This window comes from Gigantopelta aegis, chromosome 6 (genome assembly GCF_016097555.1).
Source record: "Gigantopelta aegis isolate Gae_Host chromosome 6, Gae_host_genome, whole genome shotgun sequence".
Lineage (NCBI taxonomy): Eukaryota > Metazoa > Mollusca > Gastropoda > Neomphalida > Peltospiridae > Gigantopelta > Gigantopelta aegis.
Genome location: NC_054704.1, coordinates 4,870,300 through 4,894,486, shown reverse-complemented (window position 1 = coordinate 4,894,486; position 24,187 = coordinate 4,870,300). Strand labels below are relative to the sequence as shown.

At 35.7% G+C, this 24,187-nt stretch overlaps 1 long non-coding RNA gene across 1 annotated transcript in view; it reads right to left on the bottom strand.

Annotated features, from left to right (window-relative positions):
- Positions 1-22,464, bottom strand: part of LOC121374285 — a 55,486-nt gene extending 33,022 nt beyond the window's left edge. Inside the window, exon 1 of the long non-coding RNA XR_005958219.1 lies at positions 22,188-22,464. This is a non-coding gene — a long non-coding RNA (uncharacterized LOC121374285). The remainder of the gene's footprint in view (positions 1-22,187) is intronic.
- Between the last annotated feature and the right edge of the window lie 1,723 nt (positions 22,465-24,187).

The following is a 24,187-nucleotide window of genomic DNA, read 5'->3' as shown; positions in this document are numbered from 1 at the left end:
GCAGGTTGGTATTAAATTAGTATACGTCATCGTACGTGACTAGTTTGCCACTATATCTCTCTGATAAACATTTCAGTTTTATTTATAAAAGCACTATTTTTTCAATCTAAAATATATTACCAACAGAGGCAGGTTCTTTGTAACTCATTACAACATGTACAACCAATAAATGCATAACTGCTTTTATACGAAATACCTTAAGTGTTCTCTATAATTAAAAAAACTTAAATTTGTGTCCAAATATTAAAGAAGCACATCGTTTTGATTAAAGTAGTCTAATGGTTTGACTGCACGTGTACTTCTTAGGTTCTTTTCTATTTCTTTAAAAATCCTCTTCAATATAGTACTCTCTTTTTCTCAGTTTGATTGTTATTGAAATAAATTTTATACAAATTTAATAAATACATATATGTGTGTCATTATTATTATTATATTATAATTAAGTAATTGTCGCCATTATATTGTGTGTAAATAAGATAGGGCCTAGTAAGTTGGCAAACTTGTATCCAATTTTTTTTATGCAATAAAATATGTTTTCAATCAAAAAGAGAGAGAAAAAACAGAGATAGCGAGCTGGAGGGGAAGAGATATTGAGACAGAGACAGACAGAGCGAGATGGGAGGGGAAGAGATAGATGAAGTGATAAAACGAGAGAGAGAGAGAGAGAGAGAGAGAGAGAGAGAGAGAGAGAGAGAGAGAGAGAGAGAGAGAGAGAGAGAGAGAGAGAGAGAATTCCTATAGCAAAATAATCCCGATAGCAACTTCCATCTAACTATTTCTTATGATATTTCGTTAATTGAAAAAAAAAAAACCCAAGAAAGAGGACAAATGGCGAAGAAGAAAGAAGGAAAACAAGAAAAATTGTTCTAGATGCAAACTAATTAAAATGCAAAATTACTAACATTTGAAATGGCAGCAGTTGGATATTTTTAACAGGTAAAAACATGAGGTGACACATTTTGCTGAGCTAGTACTAATCAAATAGACCCACAAGGCACAATATGGAAAGCAGACACCGATTAAAATATAGATGGTATAATGAAACAGGATTGTGCATTCAAATGAAATATTTTCGTCATGCGAAATATGTGATATTATCAATGCTTTAAGCACATTTGTTTTTTCCAGCGAAGAGGATTATTGGCAGATTCTGTGAAAAAAATACAACCAAAAATATAAACCATCCAATGTACGAATTTATAGATTGGGATAACAAAGACGAAAAATACACCATCATTTTTGTCTTCGTTTCTTTTTCCAGCAATATACTCTCAGCTCCTCGCAAACTATTATATGAGAAAAAAAGCATACAAGTATTCATCTTTCACTAAATCTGTCAATCCGAGTTCATCAACCTTCTTTTGAGAAATCTTGCAAATTATGATGCATCCGTAGTTCCTTTCTGATATCTGAACGACAAAATCATAACACGTGATCATGGCCACATCTCTGCACAATGCAGAGTCGAATGAGCATTTGGCAAAATAGTGTTTGGTTTGATGAATCTCTATCTAGTGCCTCGTGTATAGTACACCACTCCCGAGTGGATCCTTTACTGGAGATTTTATCCTTGTAAAAAGAGGGCTGCCACTCCCAGACTAGTTTACTAAATGAAAACTAGCATCGTACAGAGCTCATAGTACAGTTGTGATGCAATGCACTCATGAATCACTATCATAACAGTGATGATATCAGGTGTTCACGAAAGGTGAGCATATAATCGGTTTCCATGGGCATGGCGAAAATAATGGATTAGCAGCGATACTCGTAGTTGGTGTCATCAATAAAACACACTGATAATTAATTATATGAAATTGTTTTTAAAACATTACGAGATGTCCTGCTTGGCCATAGGGTTAAGACGGCGGATTGTCAAATGATAAATGAATAGGCAACGCTATTACCTGTGAGTTTAACTACTTCAAGAAACTAGCAATAACATTTTAACTAATACATGTTATTTTATACCGCTGTATTGTAGACGAATACCTTACTAACGTCAGTAGTAAAGGGGTGGGGTGGGTGAACTAATAGTTACATTGATTTAGTGGTTGTTTCACTTACTGACCTCTGTCTTGTGCTGAGATATGCTTTTTTATTTTGTAATTTTGATTTGTAACTGAAGATGCACTTCAAAATTATATACGTGCATATAATACAATCGTTTGGCTAATTGTTACTCCAGAAAGGCACGTTCCACAAAGATCCTATATTAACTGACTAGACAAGTATCTGCGACATACAGTCACTGGCGTAGCCATGGTTTTATACTGGGGGAGGGACACCTACACTGAATGGACACACAGTCTATGAGTGGTGTTATGGAGTGACAGGCAAATATAAAAGGTAGTGGGGGAAAGAGATGATTTGGAAGGGGTGGTCATGGTCCCAGTCCTTCCTGGCTACGCCAGTACATACAATATTATTCATGAATGCTAAAGTCTAACTGAGTAATTCGTGTGTTGAAGTTTGAGTTGTTTTCAGAGTTGTGTCTGAACAACCATTGCCTTGCCAACACTATTACCTTTCTCTCATTGTGTCGTGGTTGGTTTTATCTTTAAACTGATTTATTGCTGACTCAAACTTCAATTCGTTCTACACACTCATATATGTACGTATATTTCTATAAAAAAACCCCAGAATCCAATCTGCTTCACTCTTAAAGAGGTTGTGCCACAAAACAAGTACCATGTAAAAGGTACCACTAAAACTTTCTCCTGATAAATTAACAGAACAGCGATCTGTTGAATAAAAAAGTCTGTAATCTATCAACTTCTATTTTCTGCGTGTCTTGTGCACTTTGGAATACGCTTCATTTACCGTCAGTCAATGTCAAAAGTTATCCCATTATAGATTTCTCCAGTCATTCACAGCCACAACAGGGCTTAGTGTGTATCATACGATACACAAATACTTCACATTTACAACCACGTCGGGCACAGGGTTACGTGATTTTCCCTAAAGGGACATCACATTAGATGAACTAAACACAAAATCTGTCGGGGAGTTTACTTGTCTTGGCTGGAAAAGGTTAGCAGGCATTGTGGTGATTGGAGGTGTTTACCCAAACAATTACAGAAGCGGCTTCCACCCAAACAAAGCCACGAGCAATACTACAGAAATTAGGTCCCGCTAAACAGTTAGTCAACCCTGTGTTGCAGAAACGTAGAAACGTAACCCGGGGAATCGAGACTCAACGGCGGAACATCCGACTTTCTTTCGTGCTTTACTTTCCTCACATCGAGAAGGGCACTAACCCCTGGGCGGTTTCGCACAGGTCCAGAGCGGAGCCGATAAGAGAATGTGAGATATGCTTTTAGGGTTCTGGTAAAAATGTCCTCAAGCGAGCAAACACAAATATTCTCTCTGAGTCTGTTGTTAACATCGCCGAGCCCGAAGGGACGTATTGAAGACTGGGGAAAGTTTTATATCAGTATCCTGATCATTTCACATCAAACACTTCGTAATTAAACCTCCCTACCCGGGGCGGTGTGTAGATAATCTAGCTGTGAATAGACCTCGTCATATCAAACTTGACACCCACGTTACCCTCACAAGAGGGATGGCAGATTTGCGAAAACGTCGGATTATTCCCCAACATCTTTCGGCTGGCGAGCCGACGTAATGTATCTTCTGTATGCGCGGTTCGGCGCTAGGCGAGTAAATATGCACAGAACATTAGCGATAACAACCAACAACATGCACGCGTTTGCGGAATTATTCTCAGAAACCCGATAGAGAAATTTTCTCTCAAATTAGAAAAAAATGCTTCTCAGATAATTGTAGAGAAATTCTTTTTTCTTTCTTTCTCCGCTCCCCCCCCCCCCCCTTTAACATTTTTCAATTACGACAAGATTGCTCATGGTTTTAATATGTGATCAATACCAATACCAATATTGAGTTTTGATAAATAATATAAAAAGAAAAATACAACTATATTCTTAATTTTTGTTATACAGCGATTATACAGCGATTGACAATGCAAACATTACTTGGTGGTTTCAGTAATACGCTAGCAAGGGGTATACATTTGTTTCACATTTTTCTTTACATTTAGGGTAACGTGAGTTAAACATATAAGTCATACTGTTGAACTATTTTCCGTCAATAATTACTTTTAGTTTTTGGCTTAGGTTTTACTTTACGATATTTGGCACATTTATGGATAAAGAAGAAAAAGAAAACCTACCTCGTGCTTAGCTATTTAAGAAAATAAGAGACCCTGTCTACTAAAACCAATTATGGCCTTATGTCTACTAAAACCCAATATGGCCTTATGTCTACTAAAACCCAATATGGCCTTATGTCTACTAAAACCAAATATGTCCTTATGTCTACTAAAACCCAATGTGTCCTTGTCTACTAAAACCCAATATGTCCTTATGTCAACTAAAATCCAATATGTCCTGATGTCAACTAAAACCCAATATGTCCTGATGTCTACTAAAACCCAATATGTCCTAATGTCTACTAAAACCCAATATGTCCTGATGTCTGCTAAAACCCAATATGTCCTGATGTCTACTAAAACCCAATATTTCTTGATGTCAACTAAAACACAACATGTCCTGATGTCTGCTAAAACCCAATATGTCCTGATGTCTGCTAAAACCCAATATGTCCTGATGTCTACTAAAACCCAATATGTCTTGATGTCTACTAAAACCCAATATGTCCTGATGTCAACTAAAACCCAATATGTCTTGATGTCAACTAAAATCCAATATGTCCTGATGTCTACTAAAACCCAATATGTCCTGATGTCTGCTAAAACCCAATATGTCACCGTTCCAACCAGGACCCAATTTGTCTTCATTCCAGGCATATCGACGGCTGTAGGAAACATTCGCTAGTAACAATAAATTCCCAAAAGGAATTTTAAATACCTTTATTATTGTAGGTATTTAGGCGTGGGTCGTTAAACCAACCCAATGCACATTTAAATTGTTAATGTAAGTGCATCCGGTAAATTCAAGGTACCACGATCTGATAAAATGTTCAATCCTTTTACTTCAGTTTTTCGTTTTAATATTGACAACTCGTTAAGAATTTCAAAACCTCATTTACTACAATGTATACTATAACACACTTTAAAACAGTTTATTAGTCTATATACCAATATTTACGTATATACCAATAAACTATATAGATTTAGCTTCAGACCACTGATATCAAGTGATATAAAAGCCGTGACAAGAGGTCACATTACAGAACGCCTGGTTTTATCATTGAGACGTTCTTTCATCAGCTTACTCCGGGTGTTCACGTTACAGACAGCCCCACCTGTTCACGTACACACCAGTCTCCAGTATACTGGATCACGCCAAATGCCAGCTTACATATAATGGCCAGTTTTAAAATGGAATTTAAGAGGTGGACGGCTCACCATGGAGCAATAAGATTCAATCGTCCGCTCCGATAGATCTCTCAATTGTAGAGTCCGGAGACGTAATCTACAGGATTTAGTTGGATTTTGAAAACATTGATTTTACTGGCTAGCCAAATGAATACACAATAGACGGACAAAACGCCAACTGTAAATGACCACGAGGCGAAGAATGAAAAACCCGCCTATTTGTATTACTAACCTGTTCATAATAGAAAGCTTTTGTGAAAGACTATCATTTTACATAGATTTTATTAAAATTGATCTTACATTTTCCATAATGTTCCAGGTGTTGTCATAATACGTTTATAACCACGTTGATTATTCGCACTTTACTGTGGCAGATGTATTTAGTCATTTAAAGCAAAACGTCTTCCGAAACATGTACATGTAAAACATTGAACTTATAGTCCATATCTCGTGTTAATGTTTACTTTAATGCAAATGTTTGGGGAAAAAACATAACAATAAAAATAACAGTATCACAAAAATTGATCAAACTTAATAGCCACAATACTTATTTATTACTACCAAACAAGGGAGAATTCAACAAATCGTTCTTTTCTTGAGGTCAAAGCAATAAATGAAATGTCTTTGTGAAAAGGAACCTTGGTTTGCTTACTGACTGAAATATATTGTCTGTATTAATTCTGTCAGTTATCCCCGTCCCAAATTTTATAACAAATACTTAATAAGCAAATAAATAAATGAAAACAATATTTAAAAATGCATACTATAGTAATAAATGTGTATTTAAAAGTTAGAATGAATAATCCTTGTTCTCGAGATACGTGCATGTACAGTTTGTGTTTGGCATCAAATTAATGTTCAAATCTTACAAACAGCCATTTAACCAGAATCACGCCGGATTTGCAAACATTGATCATATAAGCATATAACTCTAAATCTGAACAATAAAACCGTATTCCATTGTCAAAATCGTATCTCTGCATATGGCAGAGTCGAAATGATGTTAGATAAAGACGTGCTTGCTTCCGTGATTCACTACCAGGTGCTCGTCCTTAGGAGGACCGCCATTCCCCTAGGAGATCGGTAAGTAAAGTGAAATTAAGCGGCAAAATGATGAAAGAGTCGAACATAGTTTACATTGCCTAGTAACTAATCCAGTGTCTTTGACAAACGAGCTGTTATGAATCTTAGTTTTATGAATGCCAGTTTTAGACCTTCGTTAATTATCACCAAAAGGCTAATATTATATACACAAATAAAAATGCAATCACCAGACATGAGGAATATTAGCAACAGCTGGAAAAGAACCATATTTCGTTACATGAATGTGTAGGAGTTAACTAGGTTTTGAACTCAACAATGGAAATACATTTCTGAAAGACGATAAAAAAAGATGGCTTCTGGGGAAGCATATTATTACATCTAGTTAATGAATCTGGCTTCACGCGATGTGTTGCATGTGCCTGGTAATAACTTTATGTCTCGCTTACGTAAGCAAGAATAAATGGGTAAAGAAAAGGGCTTACATTGTCATGAAAATAGAGAAAAAATGACATGAGGTTGTTCACTAATTTTCTGAAAGTATTCTAATTAAATCAACAGGTCAACTGGCTGACTTACCACCAAACCAGTAAGCCAATTTGGTGATCGCTGTTAGCAACCTGACAACTTGATAATAATTTCATGAAATATGGCTTACAGAGATAGTAAGAAACTTTTTTTTTCAAAATAAAAATGCTGCTACGAAGCCTGCGTTGAAATAAATTTCAGGATCACCAAACCTTTACCGTCTTCAACAAAATCATCTGATCTTTCCACCATTGAACATGTATGGGATGTTTTGGGATGCCAATCAGGTATGTTGCGTTGCAGTGCAACATATGATGGGCATAAAACGTTAACTGACAATGAAAGGTTTTTAAATAAAAAAAAAATTAATTTGAAATAAATCCATCTTCTAAAAAAGTAAAAAAATCTGAGTTCCTTAAATCTTTAACATAAAAGGGAAAATATTTATAAATAGAGGGGAAAAACTACAATACGAAAATAACGAATTAATCTTATTGTCTGCGTCGATGGGGGGACAAAATGTCATTCAAGGTCACGTAACGGTGAACTCAAACAGACAAAAACCAGTATGACAAACAGCCTCTACCTAAGACTATATAAGTACCAGTCTACTCGCGACCAGACGTAACCGGTCCGGTCTGGACACGAGGTGACTGATCGCCCAGGCAGTTCAACACCCAAACACCATACAGCTGACACCAGACTAAACCGATTTGTGTTAGTCGGCGATAATCCACATGGGTGGAGGGCAGTTTAAGAAATTCTCCACGTACAGCCAGTTGTCTACCTAACAGTATCCCCACTAATAACCCACAACACCAGACTGTCTTGGCGGCTGATCCAGAACAAGCTCAATAGAGTCCATTGTTGAACCTTTCCAAATAGTATTACCTATGTCGGTTTTCAGCGGCTAAGTCTCCTTCAGACTGTGGGGACAAATAGTTGCGAGGATTGCCGACGCAGTGAGGGACAGACGAGAGAAGTTTAAAACTTCCGTAAATCCGTAATCTCTCACTTGTGGTACTCGCCCGGTACTCCGTGTTCTCCGCGTGACCCGCTCAGATCAGACGGTGACCAAATGACGACTGAATGTCAGTACACTGACGATTTACTGTTACCATTCCATTATACTGACATTTTACCATTGCCATTCCATTATACTGACATTTTACTGTTACCATTCCATTATATTGACATTTTACTGTTACCATTCCATTATACTGACATTTTACTGTTACCATTCCATTATACTGACATTTTACTGTTACCATTCCATTATACTGACATTTTACTGTTACCATTCCATTATATTGACATTTTACCATTACCATTCCATTATACTGACATTTTTTTACTGTTACCATTCCATTTTACTGACATTTTACTGTTACCATTCCACTGTACTGACATTTTACTGTTACCATTGCATTGTACTGACATTGTACTGTTACCATTCCACTGTACTGACATTTTACTGTTACCATTGCATTGTACTGACATTTTACTGTTACCATTGCATTGTACTGACATTTTACTGGTACCGTCCCATTGTACTGACATTTTACTGTTACCATCCCACTGTACTGACATTTTACTGTTACCGTCCCATTGTACTGACATTTTACTGTTACCATTCCATTATACTGATATTTTACTGTTACCGTCCCATTGTACTGACATTTTACTGTTACCATTCCATTATACTGACATTGTACTGTTACCGTCCCATTGTACTGACATTTTACTGTTACCATTCCATTGTACTGACATTTTACTGTTACCATTCCATTCTACTGACATTTTACTGTTACCATTCCATTCTACTGACATTTTACTGTTACAATTCCATTATACTGACATTTTACTGTTACCATTCCATTATACTGACATTTTACTGTTACCATTCCATAGATGGCTACCATTACATTTTACTGTTACAATTCCATTATACTGACATTTTACTGTTACCATTCCATTATACTGACATTTTACCATTCCATAGATAGCTACCATTACATTTTACTGTTACCATTCCAGTTACCAGTCCATTTCATTTTACTGTTATCATTACCATTCCATTATACTGACATTTTACCATTCCATAGATAGCTACCATTACATTTTACTGTTACCATTCCAGTTACCAGTCCATTCCATTTTACTGTTATCATTACCATTCCATTATACTGACATTTTACTGTTACCATTCCATTCTACTGACATTTTACTGTTACAATTCCATTATACTGACATTTTACTGTTACCATTCCATTATACTGACATTTTACTGTTACCATTCCATTATACTGACATTTTACCATTCCATAGATAGCTACCATTACATTTTACTGTTACCATTCCAGTTACCAGTCCATTCCATTTTACTGTTATCATTACCATTCCATTATACTGACATTTTACCATTCCATAGATAGCTACCATTACATTTTACTGTTACCATTCCAGTTACCAGTCCATTCCATTTTACTGTTATCATTACCATTCCATTGTACTGACATTTTACTGTTACCATTCCATTATACTGACATTTTACTGTTACAATTCCATTATACTGACATTTTACTGTTACCATTCCATTATACTGACATTTTACTGTTACCATTCCATAGATGGCTACCATTACATTTTACTGTTACAATTCCATTATACTGACATTTTACTGTTACCATTCCATTATACTGACATTTTACCATTCCATAGATAGCTACCATTACATTTTACTGTTACCATTCCAGTTACCAGTCCATTCCATTTTACTGTTACCATTACCATTCCATTATACTGACATTTTACTGTTACCATTCCATATATAGCTACCATTACATTTCACTGTTACCATTCCAGTTACCAGTCCATTTCATTTTACTGTTATCATTACCATTCCATTATACTGACATTTTACTGTTACCATTCCATAGATAACTACCATTCCATTTTTACTGTTACCATTACCATTCCATTATACTGACATTTTACTGTTACCATTCCATTATACTGACATTTTACCATTCCATAGATAGCTGCCATTACATTTTACTGTTACCATTCCAGTTACCAGTCCATTTCATTTTACTGTTATCATTACCATTCCATTATACTGACATTTTACTGTTACCATTCCATAGATAACTACCATTCCATTTTTACTGTTACCATTACCATTCCATTATACTGACATTTTACTGTTACCATTCCATAGATAGATACCATTCCATTTTACTGTTACCATTCTATAGTTACAATTCCATTCCATTTTACTGTTACCATTACCATTCCATTATACTGACATTTTTGACGAGCCAGCGTTTGCTGTGTGTTGTTGTCGTAATGTTAACCACCATATTTATCACAATATACGCAATGACATATCTTGTGTATTATGACAATAAATATAATTACAAAGAATCTATTACTATGGTAAGCAATGACAGATTGTAAACGTTATTAATATCAATTACTCTATACTGTACATGTTATTAACAGGTCTCAATAACCGTTGGTTTGTTACATAATGTACTAAATCTGAACGACAAAACAGTTGTCTCGATCAAAATCGCATCGCTGCACAAAACAAAGTCAAAGAGATATTTAATAAGACGTGATGACTATCACGAATCACTGTCATGTGCTAAACTTGGAATTATTACGTCATAATCAACTGTAGCAATTTCCACCAATGAAACTTGGATTTGCTAGATCATAATCAACAATAGCAGTTTCCACCAATGAAATCTGAACTTAGTACATCATAATCAACGATATCAATATCCACTAATAACAATGATATTTACCAAACATGTATAACCATCATATCTAACGACGTCCTGTGAACTCTCACTTTAATTACTCGTTTTTTTCGCTATGTCCTTGGTATATATTTTTGGGTGTAGTTTTTTTCGCACCTTTAACCAGGGGCGCTGTTCTAATCTCTGTGAAAACCTGTCGACCAAATAAAACTTAATACGTTACACCCACTGGCATTATTGCAGTTAATAACTCGTTGCTTTTGAATATTTCATATTGATGTATTGTTGCCGTTTGTTTTGTATCATATGAACATGAAGTGATGTATTCGCCTACATTATAATATAAATGAATGAGTGTTGAACAACACCCATACACACACAATATTCCGGCTGTTGGATGTGAAATGAATTTATAAACAAGATGAGTATAAAACTTATAAAATTAAATTAAAAACACAGTCTAAAGTGCTGTGCAAAAAGATAAGTATCATAGGTAAGTATATTAATATTAGTTTCTAATAATGCCGCCAATTGCTTTTACAAATCTCCACAAGATGAAGGAAATGTTTTATTTAACGACGCACTCAACACATTTTCTTTACGGTTATATGGCGTCGGACCACATATATATTGAGAGAGGAAACCCGCTGTCGCCACTTCATGGGCTACTCTTTTCGATTAGCAGCAAGGGATCTTTTATATGCACTATCCCACAGACAGGATAACACATACCACGGCCTTTAATATACCAGTCGTGGTGCACTGGCTGGAACGAGAAATAGCCCAAATAGGCCCACCGACGGAGATCGATCCCAGATCGACCGCGTATCAAGCGAACACTTTACCACTGGGCTACGTTTCGCCCTCTGCACAAGATACGACTTTGGATACTACAAAATGAATAGGTGTACGGGCTCCTATTTGTATAGTGGGTACGCTCATTTTTGCACGTTTAAAAGAAAATGCCCGAATCTGTATAAAAAAACAAACATTTATCCATTTTAGTATTACTACCAAACGGATATATAGGGTTGCACATTTTTACATGGATTACAGCTAATATTGTGGTTAGAATGATTAAAAAACATGATGAAAAGATTTGAGGCAAGCTCATTTTGCACGAATATCTCTATCGTTTTTGCCCCCGTCTCGTACGCTTATGACAAAACTTAATGGTATCTGATTAAAAATACATATTGACGAGTTGGACGAGTCAGTGGAAATACTCATCCAGGCTTTTCACAGTTTAACACAACGCCTCACTGATTATACGTGCAGATACATACATACATACATACATACATACACACACGCAGACACGCAGACACGCAGACACGCATACATACACGCATACATACACGCATACACGCATACACGCACACACACACATACACATACACACACGCACATACACACACACACATACACACACGCAGACACGCAGACACGCATACACGCATACATACACGCATACATACACGCATACACGCATACACGCACACACACATACACACATACTTACATACATACATATATACATACTTACATACATACATACATACACACACACATACATACATACATACATACATACATACATACATACATACATACATACATACATACATACACACTTACATACATACATACATACTTACATACATACATACATACTTGCATACATACATACATACATACATACTTGCATACATACAATACAATCGATAGCTCAGAGCGTATCGTGGTTAGTCTTGCAATTTGCGGGCGAATCGGTGCCATAGGTTCGAGTCCCAGCAACGGCATGGGACAATTTTTGAGGCCAGAAAGGATTTAATTATCCCCTGCGCCAGTGCGTTAATATCTATGTATGTAATAGTCAACCTCGACATACATACAATATATAGATATTCATACATCAATACATACATACATACATACATACATACATACATACATACATACATACTTGCATACATACATACATACATACTTGCATGAAAACAAAACTATATCTCGATTCAATATAATTATTGGCATTTTTAAAAATGATATATTAATTACGTTTTTAAAATTGAATATCAGATGATACAATCGTTTTTTTTTATCATTCAGCCAAACATATCCGTTAGAATTTCCAATCTAAGCAAAGATCAATGTTTATTATCACGTTTGTTTTTATTTCGAACATATATCATTTAATGAATAACGAAGTTCACTAAAACTAATGTTATAAACTTGCATGACATGATAACAATGGATCTTACAGTAACAGTCTAATGTGAACGGGACGATGAAGAGCAAACGCTAGAGGACATTTTACAAATCTGCACAGAGATGGATAAAAACCTCCAGAGAGTCTAGATCCAGTACACCTCCTTAACAATACTCTAGGGATAAAACAACGCAATACCTTGTGGATTGCTTATGTAACACGGCCGTCACATTTAGAAGAAGAAGGAAGAAAAAGGAGAAAAAGAAGTGAAGAAATAGACAAAGATGAAACGTATAAGAAAAATAATAAGAAAAAAGAATAAAAAACGAATTGACGAAAATGAAGAGAAAACAAGAAGAAGAAGAGGAAGAAGAGAAAAGAGGAAGAAAAGGAAGATCTGAACGGCTTTATGTTGTGCAGTTGTTTCTCATTCACAAGTATCTAGAGATACCAATCAGCGAGTACAATTTCACAGCGCCAGTGGGCAGCCCAGCTTTCTGGCGGGCTGTATGTTTTAGTGATAACAATGTCATCAGTAAGCAAGTCTACAAGTTCAGTAAACCTTTGTGTTCACTGTCAGTGTTCACATGTTCGAATTTGCAGAATCTCGCCTGAACCAAAAGGCAAATTGTCGTTTATAACACACATGAATTCATGTGACCTATGACCTAATATTGTAGTAGGATATGATTGTTGAGATTTATCAAGAGATGCAAGCAACAGCAACAACAAAATAATCAAAATAATACACAATTTTATTAGTAGTAGCACTTTTGTGTAGCTTTTTCCTTGTGAGACGAGGCGGGTTGTGGTGGTGGTAAAATTTAAGTTATTTTAATTTGAACAAATGTCCCTGTATTAGAACATTGAGTTGTCACAGACGCACACAGAGAACCGAGTTACCCGGGAGCTACACGTCGAACCTTCAGGCAGTATTATTGGACGTTTCGCCCATTGATGGCACTGATTCGAGTCTGCGCACACGCGCCGTCTGCACGTGCTAATTCTCTATATCATCGTATATCACGCACAACGAAATCCGATCTAGGTTTTATCATTATTACCAGCAGTTAAAGCAGAAAAATGTAAAGTAATAATTTGCCATTACTCCGATACGTTAACAGATTTGCAGATCAAAGTAATCATGTCGCCTCAGCTTTCTTTCCCATCCTATTGTTGTGTTTGAAAACATGGCTGTTGAAAAAACCCTCCGAGCACCCCGTAGCGACGTTCCCAATATGTCTTTTTAACCCAACTTCTCGGCGAAACTAAATTCAGCCATGTTCTTTTGTGAGGTTTTGAGGATGATTCTAAAAGTTTGATTAACTGCGAAACACGGCGATGTGACTCACGCTTTAAGACGCGACCCACGACCCCGCGCCTCCTTTAAGAGAGTAATACCCCGCCACTGCATTGTGCAGGCTCTAATCCCGCCTAAGCGAGCTCTGCGCCCGGACAAATCGGTTCTTCCACCTGACTGCAGTCATTATGGCTGAGACGGCGGCCATTCCTTGAACCGGGTCCTTCTGTCACGCTCAGTTGGCGGGTTGGTAAACAATGCGGCTGTTGTTTAGAACAAGAGAGGAGGGAACAGACTTGTAATAAAAACTAATAAAAACAGTGTAATAACACCAAATATATCGTTGTTTTATTATTATTATGGAAAACTGCAAATTAAGGGAACTGACTTTCAAGAGTGGTGGGATGTTCAGGTGTAAAAATAGTAGAAATGAAACTCACGGAATATAATGAATATTATAAAATATCACTATAAAAATCACTGGAAACATGATCATGAAAATCACTGGAAACATGATCACGAAAATCATTGGAAACATAATCACGAAAATCACTGGAAACATGATCACGAAAATCACTGGAAACATGGTCACGAAAATCATTGGAAACATGGTCATGAAAATCACTGGAAACATGATCATGAAAATCATTGGAAACATGATGAAATCACTGAAAACATCATGAAAATCATTGGAAAAATGATGAAATCACTGAAAACATCATGAAAATTACTAAAAGCTTAAACACCAGTCCGCTCTTAACAGAAAACCCCCAAAACTATTCAAAGCAGGATCTCTGTATAAAACTAAGTCAAAGGTATTATTTTTTGTAACATTTGGATAACAGAACAACAATAGTATGTCCCCTCCACGCCGACCGCCCTCGATCTCGATTCCTACGGATCCGTTTTATCTTCATCATATTATTTGGTTAAACACTTAATTGAAATGATCTGCAGAAATACTTAAATCTGTATCCGGAGATAACAAGCTATTTGGAATTGATCATATTGGTAGCGAGCTGGTGAGGTAATAATCCGTGTAAGAAGATAGGTATTTAAAAACAAAAAATAGGCGAAAGCCCCCTCCGCCCACCACCCAGACCCCACACGCACTCTAGTAGCACCAGTACCACCACCAACGCCCAAAACAATAACCATCAACTCGCTGTCTTTTGTTAACTTCTAATACAAACACTTTTTATATTTAACCCCGTGACCTTTTTGTTTTCTTTGCGCAACGATATGTTTTCATTTGGAGTTAGACCATTTTAATTTCCTCAGACTCGCTGTTTGTGTAAAATATTAACAATGTTTGAATCAGATTTCCCAGAGCTTTATTTCTATTGTTGTGAGTAAATTAAAACAATCGGAAAAATCAACAGAAGCACGTGCCCGTCTCGCTTGCACGCGCTAACTTGTTTGTATTGTTCTTTGTAAACAGACGGTATTAACTTGTCAAAATCACATGGCATATCGGTGGATACCTGTTTGGTGATTGAATCTAATTATAAATAAGATAGTATGTCGCCTTTGCAGATTAAAAGCTATAATGGAATAAATCCCAGAAAATTAAGGAAAATCCTTTGCTGAGGTTTTTCAACAGAAGCGAGAACACATCACGATGAAGTATGGTTCCAAGAGGAAAGAAGAGAGAGAGAGAGAGAGAGAGAGAGAGAGAGAGAGAGAGAGAGAGAGAGAGAGAGAGAGAGAGGAAATAAAATATATACTATTCAGCTTTCGTTAGGGATATACCACATATATGTCATGATAAACAATTTTAGTAATACATGACAATATTATATACATGTATGTCATCCATCAAACACAGTAACTGTAGTTGCTTTACTAGACATATGATTTTCCAAATATCCCTAAGGAAAGCTGCTTAGTATATATTGTTTAGTTGATTAGTATATATTTGTACGATTATCTCAACATGGATGTACTGACTGCATAATATACTCGACAAAATTAATATAAGTCAAGTAGACGTTTTGGTCCGTTTTTGCTATTGTTGTATTATATTATGTTAGCAATTAGTTTTTATCACAAATGATTTCTAAACACTGTTTGAGTAAATTTTGGCCTGGGATGCATTAAGAAATTCTCAGAATTTATAAAACATCTACAAGTGAAAATGAAAGCGATGAAAAGTTATGGATTGAGTATTAGTTCACGTTTTTAATTTTATTATGTTGTTCACTTGAATTAGGTCCACCAAACTGACAAGCACCCGACGTCTACTCACATTAAAATGTACTATCTTTGTAATGGTGGGCGGGGTTGTTCTTGCTTTTATGAAAAATGACCTCTAAGTAGTTGTAACTAGACCAGTTATAGGGTCGTTCATTGTAATAATGCAAATGTATTCTTCTTCTTTGTCATGGATTCAAAAGTTAGAGAGTGACGCCTGGATATTGACCGCAAAACCTTCCGGGTCCAGTCTATAACCATGACGTCCAGTCTATAACCATGACGTCCAGTCTTCAACCCATGGTTCGTTGTTAGGACCCCGAATGAAGAATGAAGAATCGACAGGTTTTTTTCGACCCCTGTCTGTCTATTGATCAACCTAAGATGTCACGGATCTAGCCAAATCGAAATCAATGACAGAATGTCCTTTCGGCAGTACTAACATTAAAATGAAATTATGTGGAGAAAGAGAACCATGTTCTACATAATTCCAGATGCCAGTGTATAACAAAAGGGATAAGAGTACATACATGTCAAACATTGTACACTGTTGACAGCAGTCGCATGCTTTGGGCGAAAAAAAATGAAATCACTTCAAATTGCTTTACTTGAGCGACAACTTCCGAAGTGAATGAAATAATTGTAAAATAAAGTTTTGTTTAACACTATCACTAGAGCACATTTAATTTATTAATCATCGGCTATTGGATGTCTAACATTTGGTAATTGTGACATAGTCTTAGAGCAAAAACCCGCTACATGTTTTCATTAGTAGCAAGGGATCTTTTACTTGCATCATTCCAAAGACAGGATGGCACATACCACGGCCTTTGATATGCAAATAATTGTAACATTAAAATAGTACAGATGACAAGAGAACATAGTAAAACAAAATTTAATTTTAACTATCAGTGGTAGAGCTGGTGACGCACCACAAATCGTAGGACATTAATTAATAAATGTTTAATAGCTGGATAATCGAAACAGACTGCATTACATTCCTCTATCTTTTGAAGTAATAGTTTCAAAGACAGACTGTTTGGGATGCAAAGCGAGTTCGTATATTATTGCAGCCATGGCTGGACCCGGTCTGTCTGGGACAGGCATCACGACGTTGGTTATTACTCGCTGACAGAAACCATTCCGTCGCCATCGCCGAACCTAGGAGTTCCGCCATCAAAGCCTTCGCCTGGAGGAGATTGCGGAACACGCTGGAATATCAAATATGAAATTCTCCTTTGCTTCCAAATATTACTTTTACTCAGAGGTATTACGGTCGCGTACCAATCGATCTGCCGGGGCTAATTATCGTGGGCGACCCTTCGAAAACCGCGGATCATCACTCCGGTATTGCTGCGTTTTCTCTCATTTGTATATGCCTTTAGAGTTGTTTCCCTTGGGGCACGTTTCCGCCACATGTACATACGGGGTACTGACTGTTCCCTTGGGCGTAAGAATATCACCAATATGCGACTTCAAAGAGAAACCTGTCTTAACTCTACAGATTTAGCATAAATCATTACGAATTATTTTAGTTCATTTTAAATTTAGACATCCTCATTATTACTGCAAGCTTCTTAAAGGCCAATGTTAATAATAAAACGCCAGTTTCGTCATTTAAAAGGCCTACATTTCACTTGAAGAAGTACATTTTACCAGAAGTAACAACCGATATAACAATGTATTCCAGGACGGTTTTAACCGTGTGTAATCTAATTATATATTTGATGACGAATTAGGACGCTTCGATTGTACTGTACATTCCAGCTTGTTTCCCTGTTTCTTGGGGCTGTTTTTTGTCTCACGATTTCTCGTTATTCTTTGACCTTACGTAACCTTGAGACACTTCTCGCGCTTTTCTCTAACTGCTTTGATGAAAAAGAATTTTCCTTCCAAAATCTAATTTCTCTAAATCAGTGGAACTGGCAAGACATAACGATTGTAATTATTTCATCTGTTTTATTAATATTCCGCATTACCCGCCAAGATTATTTCACGATACACTGAGTTCTGAGATTATTCCAAACCAATGGATCCAACTTTGTATTTTGAAAAATTATGCCATTGTCTTTATGGAATTTACCGTGTTTCCGCTCGGATTGCTCGATGCAAATACTTTTGGTGGAACTCTTTTAAATGTAAATGTTTCGCAATAAGTATAATGTTTTACTAATTTGTTGTTGTTTATACTTATTTTCGTGCTTATATCCAGTTACAGTTCAGGCACCCTATCTGGGCCTTATGTCGAATCCAATACCTACGAACATTATGTCCGATGGATTAACAAAATATGATTTGTTTTAGAAACTCAGATTTAAAATTTGTCGAGTAAAAGCACCATAGATCATATCTAATAAATTATTAACTGTTTAAATATATTTCTGTTGTCCCTGTAAATGATTTTCAGTATTTAAATCAAAATACATTTTTAAAGTTACAAATAGCAAATAGTTTATATGTAAATTTGTGAAGGAAAAAGAATACCCCAAAGCAATGTTTATTCCGAGCTAGGCTGGGTAAACAAGTAAAAGATACCCCCCCCCCCCCCCGCCCTTCCCTACTTCAAATAACTGTCGCACGCGATTAGTGTTCGGTGTTCAGTTAGCATGCAGTGTTCACAATATAGAAGATTACATTTAAACCGCGTCCATCAAGTGAGGACCATATTGGGTGACTTAACTCAATCATTGACGAAGCCCTTGTTATCTCGACTGACCAAGTCAAAAGACGAGATATACGTCTTGATATAGCAGAAGTTAATATATTACTATTAGTAGCAGTTACATAAGTATAAGTTAATATATTACTATTAGTAGCACTTACATAAGTATAAGTTAATATATTACTATTAGTAGCAGTTACATAAGTATAAGTTAATATATTACTATTAGTAGCAGTTACATAAGTATAAGTTAATATATTACTATTAGTAGCAGTTACATAAGTATAAGTTAATATATTACTATTAGTAGCAGTTACATAAGTATAAGTAGTAGATTACTAGCAGCATTAATATGATATATATATAAAAAATTCTTTGTAGTTTATATCATAACATTATTTTTAGATTCATGTAATAAAATGTTTTAGCTGTCCAGTAAGCCTATTTAGGCTAGGTGGTAATACATTTTATGTCTGTATTATATAATATTATGTATATTGTCATTTGACACTTTAATCAACAATTAAATCGAATCAATCAATCATCGTATTACTTTTCTAACGGCCGTGTCCATGAAATGTGTCTTATAGCTGCGGTTATGTATGGTCATTTCTACGCAGGGTTTATTTTTGTTTTTGTGTTTTCAGTTTGTTTTGTTATACACATGTATAATGCTTTATAATGTTTGTAGTAAAGGGAAAAATAATTGGGGAAGCCAGATGGAAAATATGTTATGTCGTAATAGATTTGGCTATGTCTGGATTTTTCAGGAAGTAGGCGACGTTAAAGCTATTTTAACAACTTCAAAATTAATACTTACAGATGTATATTTACAAGAATGGTCAACAGACACAAATCGTAGTGATAGATATGAATTGTTTAGATAATTTAAGTGAACTTTACTTGTTGAAACACATTTTGATTGGAAAGTATATAATCTTAGAAATGCATTCAGAAGATTGAGACTCGGTTATATTGACATTAATGTCCATAAAAATAGATATAGACATAACCTGTCCAAATAGTGTCCTTTTTGTCTTGATACAGTTAATTTAAGAATCAAATATCTGCAAAAATACAGATGTAAATCTAACATACTTAAATTATAATATTTCTGAATGCAAAACATAACAGTTGAACTCTATTAGTAAATAGCTAAATTTGGAAATAAACAGAAAATTCTAGAACTTGTTAACATTTTACTGGATTTTACTGATTTTTGATCCTATTGATGCACTGGTAAATATTTGGAACAAGGGGCAGTAAACTTCTTGCCGCCCTAATAATATTTGTTTGGCTACTCTGTCTACAAAAGGTAAATACCTATCGATAATGACCGCATGTACATGCATACATATTGATAATTTGATTTTTATGTTATGTTATATTTTATTTTATTATATGTTATATTTTATGTTATATACATGTAACGCACCAATCATTGTTATAGGGTTGTCAGGGTTTTTATTTTTGTTTGTTTTTTTAAAGAGGACGAAGAAGTAGATTAATGATGAATTTTACATTGCCGATTATTTCCTTATTCAATGGACTAGTGTATGGAAGGCGAGTCATTAATTCCATCGAAAATAATCACAACATTTGTATTGATTTAGAAAAGTAATTAACAAACAAAACCTGTACTCACAGCAAACTAGTATCGTGGTTTTGTCGTGGAAGGAATACAGCTCGAAGATACTATTTAAATAATCAAATTCAGAGACTTGTGTCAATGTCTATAAGGGTAAGTACACAGCCCTCTTGATGCGTGGACTTGTATACAGGTCATTATTTGAACTGAGAAAATAAACTGTGGAAACTAACATTAGTCTTAGTTACGTAGACTACAGCGGAGCTGCTGTTTATTGTTTGAACAATGAATCTGCCAGCCAAAACCTGACATCTGAACCATGAGCCATCAAAGTGGTCTTTACCACACAATTGTTAGAAAAGAATAATTTCCTGTTATATTTACTTTAATTTATCTGTAATAACAATAAAATAAAGCGGTTAGTTTATTTAGTAGTATAAAGAGCGCCATGTTTCAAAATAGGCTAACCAGTAACAACCACTACGGCGACTTCTCTGTCACTAACCAGACAGGAAACATGTCTGTGACGGACAGGATGGAAAACCGAGGTGTTAGACTACAATGAAGAAATTCCAATTGCTAAACGTCTTGCTTGGTGGTATGGGCATTATCGAAGTTGAAACAATATTTTATGAAAAACATACCTGCTTCACAAAACACCGTTTGGAATTTTTAGTATATACACATTTAATCTTACTTTCTTACACACCAGTTTGTGAGAACACTATGCGTTATTTATGATAACACATACACTGTTTACACACATACGTGTGTTAACAATTTCAAGACATACGACTGGCTTCTCCTAGGTGATGACCAGGTCACCAATGCCATATAACCAATGAAAGATAACACGATGGAAATCTATTACACTTTGACGTATAGTCATGTGTCTGTGACGCGTAAGTCAGTTCCAAGTACAAAGGGTTGTAAATATCTTTTAGTCGAAAAATATGTTTAAATTTGCTTAAAACCTGGGGGTTTTAGGTATGTAAGAAAGGGAATAATACATTCGTGTCCGTTAGATACCTTTTATCTTACAACTCGTTTAAAATGTATCAAACTCACTTTCGCTCGTTAAATACATTTTAAAACAACTCGGTGAGATAAATGGTATCTAACGGCCACTCATGTATTTTCTCTATATAATAATAAAGACAATTCTGACCGTGCAATAAAACATATTTTATTGAACATATGTGTGATATAAAATCTCACATACATAGTACGTGATCATCCGAATGACATCATTGTCCCTAATGTCCCGTCAATTCCATAAAATAGAACCAACTTTCCAGACGAAGTAAACTGTGTTATTTAATTAAACATTTGTTAATCATAAAAGGTGGTATGTAATAAATACAGAACCACATACCAGTTGTTTTGCCATGTTATTTATTGCATTAGTTTATAGTGCGCAAGATTTATACCACTCGACCGTTACATGGCAAAACAACTGGTATGTGATTCTGTCTATATAATAATGTTCACAGCTTATCAAATGTTTCATCTGAATTGATTTGAACATTATACGATATACCTTTACGTACGTACAGCAGACATACGGACGCCACGACTGGTTTCTTCATGGGTGTAGATACATCTCAGCTCTATCACACATCATAAATTGAATATCGTGACCGCTATAAATTCGGCATGTATGATTTACAGTTAGAGCTTTCTGTGTACAAGTGATTAGAAAACCTGCCCGAAGCTGTAATAAAAAAATATCACTGATTAAAGTCCTTCTCGAGGAAAATCAATGTCATGTTGCGAATGATTAAAGAATATTTGTGACGAATTGTGAACGAATTAAACCCACCGGTCGAGACTTGTTGTTTTAGTCTTTGTAGAATAACACTTGTCAAACGAGAACACACTTAAACAGTGCGTAATTTCCACACTAATGGAGGTTCCAGCTAACCTTTTGACAACACCCCCTGGTTAGTTCTTTTTTCAGCCCGTATCTTGTCTGGCCTAGATTTAAAATTGGGCTTTTGTTCTTTGAAGCATCCTTGTCGTTTATGATTACAAGGCTGTCTGGTCAAACAGAGTGAGGCAAGAACGTCATCATAAAAAAATGTCCAGAAGGCGACCAACTGAATGGATGCTAAATTTTAAAGGTTAGACATCCAGCCCAGTGTTACAGTTAAGAAAACGACATACAATTTCCGTGTGTAAACTGGTGTATACATACACGACAAAAGGTAGTCATAGGGTAATGGAGACAATGTGTAAGTTCATGTTTAGCATGCACCTAAAACATATAACGTTTGTTCATACATTATTCTTACCGTAAATACGTCTACGACAATATGCAGTACTCTGATTAGAGCCTGCGTGTATTCATTTGTTTGTTTTTTCTGTGTGGGCAATCGGCCAAAATACAACCGTTTACAGAATAGTTTACAATATGCATGCACGTAATCTCAATATATAAATACATATACAAAGAGCAGGAAGGGGGTCTATATCTAAGTGCTAGTTTAACATACTGTATTACTAAAGTTTATAATATTTGTCACATCCTGATACTTAGAATTGTATTGCGCAAGTCTGAATAAGCTGAACAAACAATAAAATTCAACTCTTCTTCAATACAATTATTACTACAGATATCGCCAGTTATTTTGCGCTAGGTACGGCCCTGTAGCTGGAATCAAGTTACTTTCACAATATTAATTTAAGAAATACATGTATTTAGTCTCGTGCTCTACAGCTGGGCACCATTTGTGGAAGATCTCCGCTGTCTGTATGTCTTGGAGGTAGACACGAACTCGATCACGCGGAAATCTGTGGACGGAACCACGCAGGAACCCGATAACGCGTGGATCTTATGTGACTCTAGATAGGAGAGTTCTACACAGGTAAAGTCGCCGGAAGCAGGATGAGTTCAAGTTGAACTTTCGAATGTATAAACAAATCATAGATAAACTTTCTGGCTGTTTATCTTCTTTTGTGTTGTTTTATTTGGCTCGTAGTGCGCGAATTTGCACAGTAGTAGCTAATATATAATACTTTTCTTCTTTAAAAAAAAAAGTTTTTCAAAATGTATGCACAATATTAATCGATAAAATCTGAACTACAATTTGGTTCAAATGTATTCGTGGTTTTGATTCGGGGCCGATAACTCTATTGAAAATGCCTAGAGGAAATTATAAAATGTTATTTGTACCAGGCAAGGATGTGACTTAGACTTATAGTTACATTTTAAATAGGATACATTCGCCGCGTTTCCGTGCCCCAGGGTCAATGTTCAACAAATACGTTTAGATATTTTTTCAGCGTCTCCGGGCTAGGCAGGATAAAACGAGTAATTTACTTCATTGAGAAACAAAACACAAATCAAGTAAATACACTCAACATATAACAGCCGAATGAGGAATGTAAATTTGTTTTCAGTAGTAATGATGTTAGGTAGAATATCATTTTGTTTCCCTCTCATAACATCAGTGATGGTGCGTGTAGGGTACTGGGTGCTGGGTAAAACTGATGGTGCTGGTCTAACCATTTGAAACCATAAAATCAGTGATGGTGCGT